Genomic DNA, 13,119 nt, shown 5'->3' with positions numbered 1-13,119 from the left:
CATGAAGTATACCAATAATTATAAATAAGTTAATTATTTATAAAATCATTATGAATCAAGCATAAAAAATAATTGCCCAACAAAACATCAAAATTATTAGCCAAGAATACACAAGTAATAGTAACCACAGTAGGTAAGGTATATTTTGGATCCAAAATGTTTTAAAATCAGTTACCAATAATTCAGTGTAGTCACTATCTGCATTGACTAGTAAATGGCAGTAACAAGAGAATAGAGCAGGTTAATCTAAGGGATAAAAGACTCTCTGTGATCACCTGTTTCTCTTTCTCCTTTGCAAAATCTGAGTACTTCTTAAATGTCTAAGTATTGAATGACCACAGGAAGGAACCCTAAACTACAGTAACTACTACCTCAAATTAAAAAGTCAACTTTTGTTGTATCATATACAAGCAGCAATGGATTTTATTTTTATCACTGCTCACACATACAGACATTGTGATGAAAAAAATTTTTAAACAAAGAAGTAATGAGAAATTTTAACTCAAGGAAAATTGAAACATTTTTAGCTACTACTACTACTATAACATCTGAAAATTCATTTAACTCTTTTTTCACCTTTTCCCACTAGTTTGTACAAATAGATGAGATGAATGATTTAGCTGAGTAGACTAAGCTCAAAGAATTTTCCATTTGTCTTGCATGCAAGAAGTGCTTTATTTGACTCCTGACATCATGGTAAATTCTATTTTGTATCATTGGGTATAGCCCTCATGGTCCCTGAGTGCTGTTGGTAGTGATCATGTTGGTTACCAACATTGCGGACCTGCTCACATAGTCTCACAGGGCATAGCCCGTGACTCCAAACCACGAAATCCGCACCTTTACAACAAGTATTTCTGAAAGTAACCGTGGGACCCGAAACACCATTAGACATGTCCCCCACCCTCAACCAAACAATGAGAACATTATCTAAATTTGACTTGCGCTGAAGATAAAGGGATAAAGAAGGAGGGGTATATGGATCTTGAATAGTATTAAAGTATAAATATTTTACAATATAAAAGAATCAAGGAAGAACCTAGTGATCTCTATGTTTGAAAATGACTTCTGGCTCAGTTTCAGCATTAGTTTTAGTAAGAAATGCGGTTTTCACATTTGATTTAATTTTCAAAAGACCATTGGGCTGCAAATAAACATAATACCTATAAAACTAAACCATATAGAGCTATCACTGTTACTTGCGTATAAAATAGAAAAAAATACATTCACATGAAATTAAAATGAAGATATTTACTGTCTCAAATTTTACCTAGATCATAAGTAAAATGCAGTTCCTTACATTGTCATTGTTTTAATTATTAAACTAAAGCAATTCAGGTTTTTATACTATGGATCTATCACTTGACATTTGCTTTTTACACATTATTTTTGTTATTTGAAAGCTTCCTACATTTTTATAGTAAATTCTACACTCCTATATAGTCTTTCCTTTTCCTATTATTAAATTTATGTATATAATGAGTCTATGAAATATCATCCACTGTGGTAGACTTTGGAAAACCAATGATGGTTATTTCTAAATAACTGTTTTTACTTTGGAGGATAAGAATTAGTTGATAAAGCAGTCATTAAAGCATTATTACCATAATTACACAAAACATATGCTAAGAAAGAGTAGTGCATGATGCTCTAATAACAAAAGCTATCAAAAGTTGACCAACTAACAAGTCACAGGGTGTTTTTTTTCAAATTTGATGATTATTGTGCTGCAATTATTGTCTAAATCTTACTATTCCTCTATCCGCAGACAGGGCCAGGCCAATCCTTAAACCAGATGTTGCTACTGTTGCAACACACAGAGAATCTGTCTAAATGAAGACGAGTCAGCTGCATCAGGAGTCACAGGTCAGTTTGAAAATGTGGCTATGAAGCCATGGCTTATTTTTATAAGGAGAAATTAAATAAATACTGACGTCATGCGTGTTCATGAAAATAATATGACAATTATGTGAATAGGATCACTTCAATACTTTGGAAAATTCTGTAAATCGTGCAGAGATTTCACTTTTCTCAAAATTCCTAGACTAAGCCTCTTCGATACATTTCACACAGGTGCCGGGAAAGAACGGCAATTGGCCCAAGAAATCTGTTACCTTTGCTTGTAGAATGAAGGATATTTTAAGAGCAGTGATCGTCCTGGGTCTGAAAAAAATATATCCTTTTCTCTACCTTTTTTTCTTTTCCTAACTGAATTACCAATCACTGCTCCCCTACCCCACAGGTTATTTTTTTTAACTTAGAAGGACACATTTGGGAGAGTCTCATCTAGGTATAATTTTATCGTAAGCATATTTTTGCTGTGTAAGCACTCATTTGTTTGTTTAGTTTTACACACCGGCAATACTCAAGAGTTACTCCTGGCTCTGTATACAGAAATTACTACTTGTGAGCTCCAGTGTCCATATGAATGCCTGGTGCTGAGTCTGAATCGGCCACATGCAAGGCAAGTGCCCAAACCAGTATACTATTGCTCTTTTGTATCAACAACTCATGTTTATTCTAAACTCAAACAAAATTATTCTGTTTTGTAGTCTCTCTCATCTTCTTGATGCCAAAGTGCCTACACGATATTTATAAGTATATTTCCTGAGAGTATTATATGTGTATGATAATATAAATATCTCTATATAGCCTTTCTGATTTGTGACATTTACTTCAGAATTTAGAGAAATCTTTCATATGTATGTTATTAAGTAGATTTTTCTTTTGCTTAATCATCCATCAGATGCTATTTTACTTGTTTACCCTAAGAAAAATTCAGAGAGATGGTGGATTTTCCCTTGCATCTTGATAACACAGAATATTGCTTTTGGTCCCAGTAAATGTGTTCAGATATATGCAAGAATTTAAAGTGATTTTCTTGCTGGAATTTTAGAATATTAATATATTTCAATGTTTACAGGCACATAGGCTCTAAAAATCTTCAATAATTTGGTTCTTATCTCAATCTCTTCTCTGTCTTACATGATATTTAAGATATGATCCCTTATGCTGCTTTAAGTTCTCTTAAAGGAATTGTTGGAATTTTTAAAAGTTATTTTTTATGTTGCTGATAGTATTTATTATTCAATAGACTGGAAACACCTGCAGGAATGATTAGAGACCACCTCAAAAGCCACCATCTTCCCCCTGAAGGACCCGGCAAGCTACCAAGGGTATCCAGCTTGCAGAACCTGGCGAGCCACCCGTGATGTACCAAATATATCAACAACAGTAGCTAAAACAGATCTCATTTCCCTAACCCTGAAGGAGTCTCCAACTGAGTTGGGAAGAAGGAGAGGGTTTGTACTAAGTAGACGGTGTGCAAGTCAATGGGTGGGAAGGTGCCCCGAAAGAAGCTGGTCACCAAGGAGGCCCGCAAGAGCATGCCAGCCATGGGCAGCATGAAGAAGCTGCACCGCTACTAACCCAACACCATGGCGCTACATGGAGATCCGCCAGCTGCAGTTCAAGAGGCTGGTGCCCAAGATTGTATAGGACTTCAAGACCAACCTGCGTTCCCGGAGCTCAGCCATCATGGCACTTCACTGCAGGAGACGTTCAAGGTCTACCTGGTGGGGCTCTTAGAGGACACCAACCTCTACACATACCCTGCCAAGTGCATCACCATTATGCCCGAGGGCATCCAGCTGGTGTTCCACATCTGCGGAGAGAAAGCATAAAGTTTACAATGCTAAAATCTCAGGGGTGGGACAAATGGAGACAGCTACTGGAGCCCGCTTGAGTAATAGATGATTAACAGGATGACAGTGACAGTGACAGTTGTAGTCTTTATTGATGCCCATGAACAACAATCAAGAGCCTCTAGAATTAAATGGATCAATTAAGTGACAAGTCAATAATACTTGATATAATGGGGATCAGCAAATGGAGTAAACTGATTGACTTAAAGCAATGAGCCAATCTTCAGAAATAGAAAGGGTATATAAGTAAGATGAATATGTGAAGAGAAACCCTGAATGCTATTAAAGAGAAGAGATACAGTAGATTCTGGGTGTAGTTCAACAATGGACATTATATTAGAAAATATGTCTGCCCTCTATATCAAAGAAAGGGACAGACTCAAGAAAAAATTTTAAGGAATTTTTCTCAAGCATGCCCCTGACTCACAGACCCTTTCTACACAATGGGGAGCAAAACATGATAGTTATATCTACCTTCAACTCAGGAGAAATATTTGTATATTTCTCTGCCAAACTAAAGGTGGTTAATGGTAGATATCCTTCCTATTGATACTTTACTTTCATAGATCATAAACATTTGCTCATTATTTATTGGAACAACAATGTCATCACAAATTCAGATTTGACTGTTAATAAAAGTCACTTGCACAGAATATTTAGTAGGTATAATATTATTCTGGGGATAATTAAATAATGCATTTTCATCCTATAGTGACCAGATTTCAAGTAAATTAGAGTACTTGAAGGAGACATGAAACACACACACAAAAAAATACAGAAATTCCAAAGAAGTCAGAAGAACTTACCACAACTCGACTACATTTAAGACAGGATTTCTCTGGTGATGGTATTGTTTGGTTGTATCAAGGAAATTATTTTCAGTGTAAAAAAGTTGAAATTTTTCTTTTAAAAGTAAATATGAGAAAGAGCAATTTATCTTATTAGCCGTGAACAGGTAGACACTATCAAATTAGGAAACTAAATTGACTGAAGTTAAAAAAGATAGAGTAATTTGCTCATTATCACATGAATTTTAAGTGAAAGATGAACAATGAAAGTTCCAGATCTCATGATGAAGTTGACATCAGAGAGAGGGTAGAGAGGAGTGAAAAAGAAATTGAGCTAGTTGTACCTGGCTCAAAATTGTATTGCCATACAATTCAGATCAATGTTTTGTTCATTTACCAGTTAGCTCAACAAAATAGGCCTTTTAAATAATGTGTCTGCAATTGTATCCTTTAGAGGTAATCAGCAGCTTATTAACCTTTACCATAATAACACATTATCACTATTTTGTTTCAGTCAGTTAATTTGCAAAACAATAGTGAAGATCCTACCCCACATGTAAGAATTTATTCCTCAGTTATTGGCACTGAATAAATACAGTGACCCTCACTAGAAATATCAGGGACTTGGGAAGGAACTGCATTATTCCATAAAGGAAGGAGTTGGTTAAAAAGCTCTAGAGGAAGTCAAAGTTAAAAACAAACTTGGGTCAACCCTGAGGCAGGCTCTGATAGCCTTCAGAGCTAGAGTGAGAGCTTGGAGTGAAGGCCAGTTTGGTTTTCTCCCACATGATACTCTGCTTTACTAATTAAAGAAATGTTTATAAGAGATTAGAGAAGTCTTGTAAGGTGATTCCTCCTAGAAACTGCTCCATGGATGCTGTTAAGCTTCCTAGTATAAACTCTCAATGATTATTTTTCAAAAATTCTGAATTAAAATATTTCTTTCAGTCCAACTTCCAGAATATGTTATTTAGATTTTCAGGCAATATATCATCTTCTTCTTTGTCATTGTTGGTTCAGACTAAGTAAGACACAAAATCCATAGATTTTAAAAAGCAGGTATCTATTTTATAACTATTTGAAAACTATTTTATTTGTGCTGGTTTTTAGACTCATCCATCATGAGACTTGTTGTTACTGTGTTTGGCATATCAAATACGTCACAGATAGCTGCCAGGCTCTGCTGTGAGGGCGAGATACTCTCGGTAGCTTGCCGAGACGTTATTGGCCCGCTCGAGCAAATCAATGAACAACGGGAGGACCATGACATGACCATGACCCTTTAGACTCATCAAAGAAACAAATAAATAAATGAGAAGCAGCACAAATAGTTTCTTGAACTAGATTCTGATGGCTATTTTGTTCTGAGAGCACAATTAAAACTAAATCACATTAATTTAATTTCATTCATACTATTTTTTTGATTTATCCAAATGGTAGACCTTATTAGACCGTGATTCGATGTTTACATATTATGTTGTGTTTGAAGAATGCTGTAAATTTATTCAACATTCAATATTCCAACACCAATCCCACTACCATTATACCTTCCCACCAGCATATTTTGAATTATTCCACCCTTATCCCAAAATCCTGTCCCCAAAGCTGGACCTAAACAATTTATTTTGTATTGCTTATTATGAATAATCCACTAAAGATGGTCAAAAAATATTTTCTTAGAGGAAAGTGTGTGAAGATCGTTGTATCACCCTGGAATCATTAAGCCCCTAGAGTATAAGATGTCACTCTAAGATTTTAAATAGGGTGAAACAGCTAGAATTAAATCTTTAACTGGATGGTGACTTTGGGGTCAGTGGCATCTCTATGCATGTTGTTCTCTACCTCTTCCAAGGTTTATTTGTGAGTCTCTCTCAACAATTTATTTTTAAGGAAGGTGAACATTGTATTCAGGAAAGAGTCAAAAATAGGACACACACCAACATTTAAGAGAGCAACTTTGCTGATCAAAACACAAAACACAGAAATAAAAAATACTAAGGCATCTTGGAAAATACACTGACCTGTAGGGTTTTCACTATTGATTGGCAGGCTTTGTTTTCTCATCTACTCTTCCCTTGTTTACTCTCCTCTAGGCAATCTGACTTCCTTGATATTACTCTACCATGTCACTATTTCTACCTTAGATTTTTTTGTATTGGCCATTTAATCTGCCTAAAATATTTATCTCTCACATATCAATTTAGCTCTCACATATGTCAAATCTAAGCATTATTCCAATGAGTTATTCCCCTGCTGCACTGCACTGTCCCGTTGTTCATTGATTTGCTTGAGCAGGCACCAGTAACGTCTCCCAACAAATCGTGAGACTCATTGTTACTGTTTTTGGCATATTCAATAAGTCACGGGGAGTTTGCCAGGCTTTGCCACGCGGACAAGATACTCTTGGTAGCTTGCCAGGCTCTCCAAGAGGGGTGAAGGAATTGAACCCGGGTTGACCATGTTGGCCGTGTACAAGGCAAACGTCTTACCCACTGTGCTATAGCTCCAGCTCCATACTCTATTAATATCATATCCTACCTACTCTTCCTGCCTACTCTTTCAATATTTTCAATTATTCTTACCCTGTTATCTTTGCATGGTACCTCTAACCATCTATAAAGATAATTAATATTTTAATTATATCAATTATATTATGGAATATCACTGTCACTGTCCTCCCGTTGTTCATCGATTTGCTCGAGTGGGCCCAGTAACATTGTGAGACTTGCTACTGTGTTTGGCATATTGAATACATCATATGTAGCTTGCCAGGCTTTGCTGTACCGGCGATATACTCTCGGTAGCTTGCCGGGCTCTCCAAGAGGGGCAGAGGAATCGAACTCGGGTCGGCCATGTTGGCTGCATGCAAGGCAAACGCCCAACCCACTGTGCTATGGCTCCAGCCCATTATAGAATATATTATGTTTATATAGTTCTGCTAGAATGTAAATTTCATGATGCAAATATATTTAAATGAACTTTCACCAATGCATTCAAAATTTCTACTTAAATATTTGTGTAATCAATGAAGTATCTCTGCAAGATGGCAGATAGGGATGTGTGTTACCTACCTGACAAAAAAAAATATTTAAACAAGCACTATATATCTAGTACCAATTGTAGTTCCTGACTAATATTAGATGTCCAAGTAGCTTCTGGAATTAACAAGTAAAATGATATGAATTTAAGTAATTATTTTTTATCAAAAATGAAACTATTTGGAATAGTGAATATAACTAATTTTATATGTAGATTTGGGAAAATTTTGGTAAAACTACAAAAATTTACAAAACAATAAATACTTAACCAGTTTTTAAGTCTTGGAATAGAGACAGCCTTCAGGATAAAATATGCTAATGAGAAGCAAATCAGTAAATCACATATTATTTATAAATCAGTTTTAGACATAATAAACAAAACACTAAATTTCCTACATAATAAAAATATTTTAATAAGATCAACTATTTCAACTCACAATATTTACAGAGGTACAAATATGAAGTCACGGAGCTGGAGTGATAGCACAGCGGGTATGGCATTTGCCTTGTATGCGGCTGACCCTGGTTCGATTCCCAGCATCCCACATGTTCCCCTGAGCACCTCTAGGGGTAATTCCTGAGTGCGTGAGCCAGGAGTAATCCCCTTGCATTGTTGGGTGTGACCCAAAAAGTGAAAACACACACACACACACACACACACACAATATGAAGTCACAATAAATATGAAACTTGTTCATCAACCATGTTTCATAAGGTTGAAAACATGTGAGCAAAGGCAAAGTAGAAGTGAATACCACATTAAAAACAATCTTCAGGGGCTAGAGTAATAATATAGCAGGTAGAGCATTTGCCTTGCATGCAGCTGACCCTGGTTCGATTCCCAATATCCCATATGGTCCTCTGAGCACCACCAGTGGTAATTCCTGAGTGCAGAGCCAGGAGTAACCCTTGTGCATCACCAGGTGTGATGCAAAAAGCAAAAAAATTAAATAAATAAAATAATCTTCAGAAAACATAAAATATAATGTAGTCTTTATTTTAAAATAATTCTAAAATTCATAATAAAAAAGTGCATTCCTAGAAGTACTGAGTAGACTGCAATAATAAATCTTTCTTGACTTTATTTTAGTTTTTCTAAGAGGGAATGTTTTCAGTTCTTCATGATTTTCACCCCAGATTTATCAAGCTTGAGTTTAATATTATATAAAAAAACATAAAACTGAAGATTTGGGTATAACATTTTATTTTCTTTATTTTGTTTTTTAGGTCACATTTTATGCTGCTTAAAGCTATATTCCTTCTGGCTCTGTGCTCAGGGGTGGGTCCTTGTGATACTCAAGGAACCATGTGGTACTGAGAATCGAACTTGGGCCTCTAGCATGCATAGTTTGGACTCTGGCCTTCAGGTTTTTTTTTCCTGGTTTTGAGACCACAACCAGGGGTGCTTGAGGGCTATTCCCAGTGTAAAATATTAAGCTAAAATTTACTATATATGATTTGATGATTTCTAAGCAAAGTTCTTCACTACTGAACTTTCTAAATTTCCATTAACACTAAAACGTAAAACATGACAAAATCAATGAAAGATATAGATACTTTCTGAGAAACTCAATCTATATAGTCATATAACACTTTGCCATGCCTGTCACCAAAGAAATATATAAAATAACAACCTATATAATCATAACACTTTGCCATGCCTGTCACCAAAGAAACATATAAAATAATTTCTTCATGCTATTTTTTTTCCTGTGAAGTATTTGAAATATATACAAGTCACATCAATAACACTTAGAGAACTGGTCTTCGGTAGAAATCATATCATTGATGGATTTGGGTGTGGGGGGAACTGGCACAATGTTGGAAGGAAGCTGACACTCTCCCGGAGGGTGTGGTATTAGAATACTTTATGAATGAAATGCTGCATTATCAATATTGCTAATTACAGTGCCTAAAATAAAAATTTTAAGAGACATTTATTAAAGCTCTCTTCCTTTACCCTATTCTACATTGTATCACTGTTGCAGCCCCCTATTCTCTGTATTTGGAGAACTGCTACTTATACCCACAAGGCCAGCTTGTGACTCTGGTTTAGTCCTTCCTTTATTTTTTTATTTTTTATTTTTTTTTTGCTTTTTGGGTCACACCCAGCGATGCTCAGGGGTTACTCCTTGCTCATGCACTCAGGAATTGCTCCTGGCGGTGCTCGAGGGACCATGTGGGATGCTGAGAATCAAACCTGTGTCGGCCATGTTGGTTGCATGCAAGGCAAACGCCCTACCTGCTGTGCTATCGCTCCAGCCCCAGTCCTTCCTTTTCAACTTGCTGTGGATGAGATCCTTCTATCATCTTGGTCTCTAGAACCCACTAAGAATTTGCTCAAAACTTCAGAACAAACTCACACTACTGAATGTGACCCTAAAGGTGAACTTAAAATAATCTGGCAACTATCTAGGAGATAAGATAACAGTGAGGAGTGAATGGCTGGCATGTGAATAATCTGGGTTAGATTCCTGGCCCCATCCGGTGAAACCAACAGTACTAAAGGCAGTCCTAAAAGCCGCTGAGCAACACAGCCCTAGAGACTTCCGGCACAGTTAGGATTGCTGGGTAACTCCAGCAACAAGGACCCCAGAGGCATTGTATCCCCCAGCCCTTTGCTGTAAACCATCTGTTGGACCAAGCACCTCTTGTTAGGCACCCCCATCTCATACCCAATAAAATATCTGGCATCATCTTTATACTCTTAGCCTCCCAAAGTATCTGTTGGTGAATATGACCACATACTCATTATAATTTCATTTCATTTAAACAAGTTTCCTTATTGCTTGTTAACAATTGTCACTGTTTCCTTGACATTTTAATACCACACAACTTGTGTAGAAGGAGAAGAAGCAAAAATAAAAGTCAAAGATAGATGGTAAAAACATTTTGTTTTCAATGCAAATTATAGCATTTCTATTATATTTTGACTAAAATTGGAGTTGCTTCTTCAGATGTCAAAAATACCTAGTTGTTTTGACATTTGAATATCAATAAATGAAAAGCTTTAATTTTAAAGTATCCATTGACCAATGTTCAAAGCTCCCCCAAAATAACAAAATAATTCAAAATTATATCCTGGCTCTCCTTTTTTATCATTTTGTATTCCTGTCTTTTATTTTGCATTACATTTTGCCATATTAAGGTCAATTTCAATACATTAAGGTAAAGGTAAAGGCCCTCCCGTTGATCGTCGATTTGCTCGAGCGGGCCCAGTAACGTCTCCATTGGAGACTTTGTTGTTACTGTGTCTGGCATATCGAATACTCTCGGTAGCTTGCCAGGCTCTCCGAGAGGGGTGGAGGAATCGAACTCGGGTCAGCCATGTTGGCCGCTTGTAAGGCGAACGCCCTACCCGCTGTGCTATCGCTCCAGCCCTCAATACATTAAAAACTCTAAATTAAAAAAAGAACACAATATATATGGTCAAAAATAAGATTAAAAATAAGCTCAGACATCAATAAATGTGCATACCATTATGACTATAATATGGAAGATTTTTACAATCACAAGAAATTGTGTTGTGATCCTTACTAAGAGAAATGTAGAAGTTGAAAATAGTTATCTTGTGTTCTGTTATATCATAATGCATATCAATTTCTGGTAATTGAGTAGCAAGTATATTAATAGTAGTCTTGGCCTTTAACGATCTTACCAAGGAATGATTAAAAATCAAAATATTTTTTTCTAAATATATGATTCTCTAAAAAAAGTGAAATTAAAATGTTTTATCTGAAATAAGTCCTGCAATATGACCACATACACACATGAATACATTCAAACATGTATGAATATCAACATTTTTCCATAAGTATGTTTAAATAGCCAGATGTATAACTCATAGTTATTATTCATATGTCCCCTCCCTTGCTCCAGAATGTTAGCTATCTATCCATCTATCTAATATACCTAAGGAAAATGTCTTCATGCAATCCTTGAGTTTTTTAGTCATTTATTAATAATTACAGGAAATATATTAGAGTTGCTATATTCTCTTTTTCATACTTAAGTAGATATCCTCTAAGATTACCTGAAGGACTCTTCTCTTCTGCTCACTTAGGCAGTTCAAAAAAAGGAAAAACTCTAAGTTAGAGTGCACATACTTGAAATCAAAGCTAAGAGGAGTCAGGAAAAATGTGTTTGGAAGGGATCATTGTGTTACATCTATTTTGTTTAACAGGGAAACAGTAAACATTACACAGAAAATCAATTTCACTTCATATTTCTTATTTTTATGTCTTAGAAAACCTTGGAGGACTAACAATCATATTTTAAAATAATACTTGTTAGAACAGACACATATATAGATTTGCCCTTAACAATATTTTCAGTCTGAAACTGTACAATGCTGTTGACCAGCTATCATAGCAATTAATATTCTGGTGAATTAATAATCAATCTTTAAAGGACTTATTTCCTTTTAGTACAGATACTGAAGAGGTTTACTTTAATCTTATTATAATTATTTCCCAAGTTGATTAATTCTAAAGAAATGTAGCATAGAGACTATATGCTTTCCATGAAGTAAGAACATGGAGTGTGTTTTGATATCTACCTCTAGTTGTACCAAAAAAAGTTTATAGTACTTTGTCAACCTGTATCATTGATACTGTATAACCTGGTTTAGTGATAGACTCATGGAACAGAGTTTAATTGTGCATGTAACTCTTTACCAGGTCCTCTCCATGCTTGACTTCGCTTTTGTCAATAAAGTTCCTCCAAAAAATGTCTTTATCTTTCCAATTCAACAATTTTCTCCCCACTTAAAGCTGTTTTCGCTCTGCATTGACTCTGACAATGTATGCATTAATCAGTATTTAAAAGTAGTAAAGTATCACAAGAGACCTTTACTTTCTTACCGCTCCATTATTGTGGTATGAGTAAAACAGTAAGTTTTATACTTTAAATTCTAAAATATTGTAATCTATTGCTGATCTTTTTTCTCTAGAATAGGAAATTTTAGTACAAAAACGCTAATCTTTAGGCCTGGAAAAATAGGACAGTGGTTAAGGATTCTTTCTTTCTTTCCTTCTTTCTTTCTTTCTTTCTTTCTTTCTTTCTTTCTTTCTTTCTTTCTTTCTTTCTTTCTTTCTTCCCTCCCTTCCTTCCTTCCTTCCTTCCTTCCTTCCTTCCTTCCTTCCTTCTTTCCTTCCTTCCTTTCTTTCTTTCTTTCTCTCTTTCTTTCTTTGTGAAACACCATGAGGTACAGCTGTAGATTTACAAACTTTCGTGCTTGGGTTTCAGTTATACAATGATCAAGTACCCATAAGGATCCTATCTTTCTTTTTAATTTTTTTTTTATTTTTTAATTTTTATTAGTGAAACACCATGAGGTACAGTTGTAGACTTACAAATTTTTGTGCTTGGGTTTCAGTTATACAATGATCTAGTACCCATCCCTCCACCAGTGCCCATTTTCCACTACCACGGACCCCAGTATCCCTCCCACCCCCCATTCCCCCCATCCTACCCTGCCTCTGTGGCAGGGCATTCCCTTTTGTTCTCTCTCCCCTTTTGGGTGTTATGGAAAGTATCATGTTAAGCGAAATGAGTCAGAAAGAGAGGGATAGACATAGAAAGATTGCA

The 13,119-nt window shown here is 35.7% G+C and overlaps 1 pseudogene; it reads left to right on the top strand.

The window, feature by feature from the left end:
* The first annotated feature begins 1,833 nt into the window (after nt 1–1,833).
* On the top strand, nt 1,834–3,683 carry LOC130027796 (histone H3-7-like; annotated as a pseudogene).
* The last annotated feature ends 9,436 nt before the right edge of the window (nt 3,684–13,119 follow it).

This window comes from Sorex fumeus, unplaced genomic scaffold, assembly GCF_029834395.1.
Source record: "Sorex fumeus unplaced genomic scaffold, SorFum_2.1 ptg000037l, whole genome shotgun sequence".
NCBI lineage: Eukaryota > Metazoa > Chordata > Mammalia > Eulipotyphla > Soricidae > Sorex > Sorex fumeus.
The sequence above is the reverse complement of the archived record's forward strand: the minus strand, read 5'-3'. Positions and strand labels throughout refer to the sequence as shown.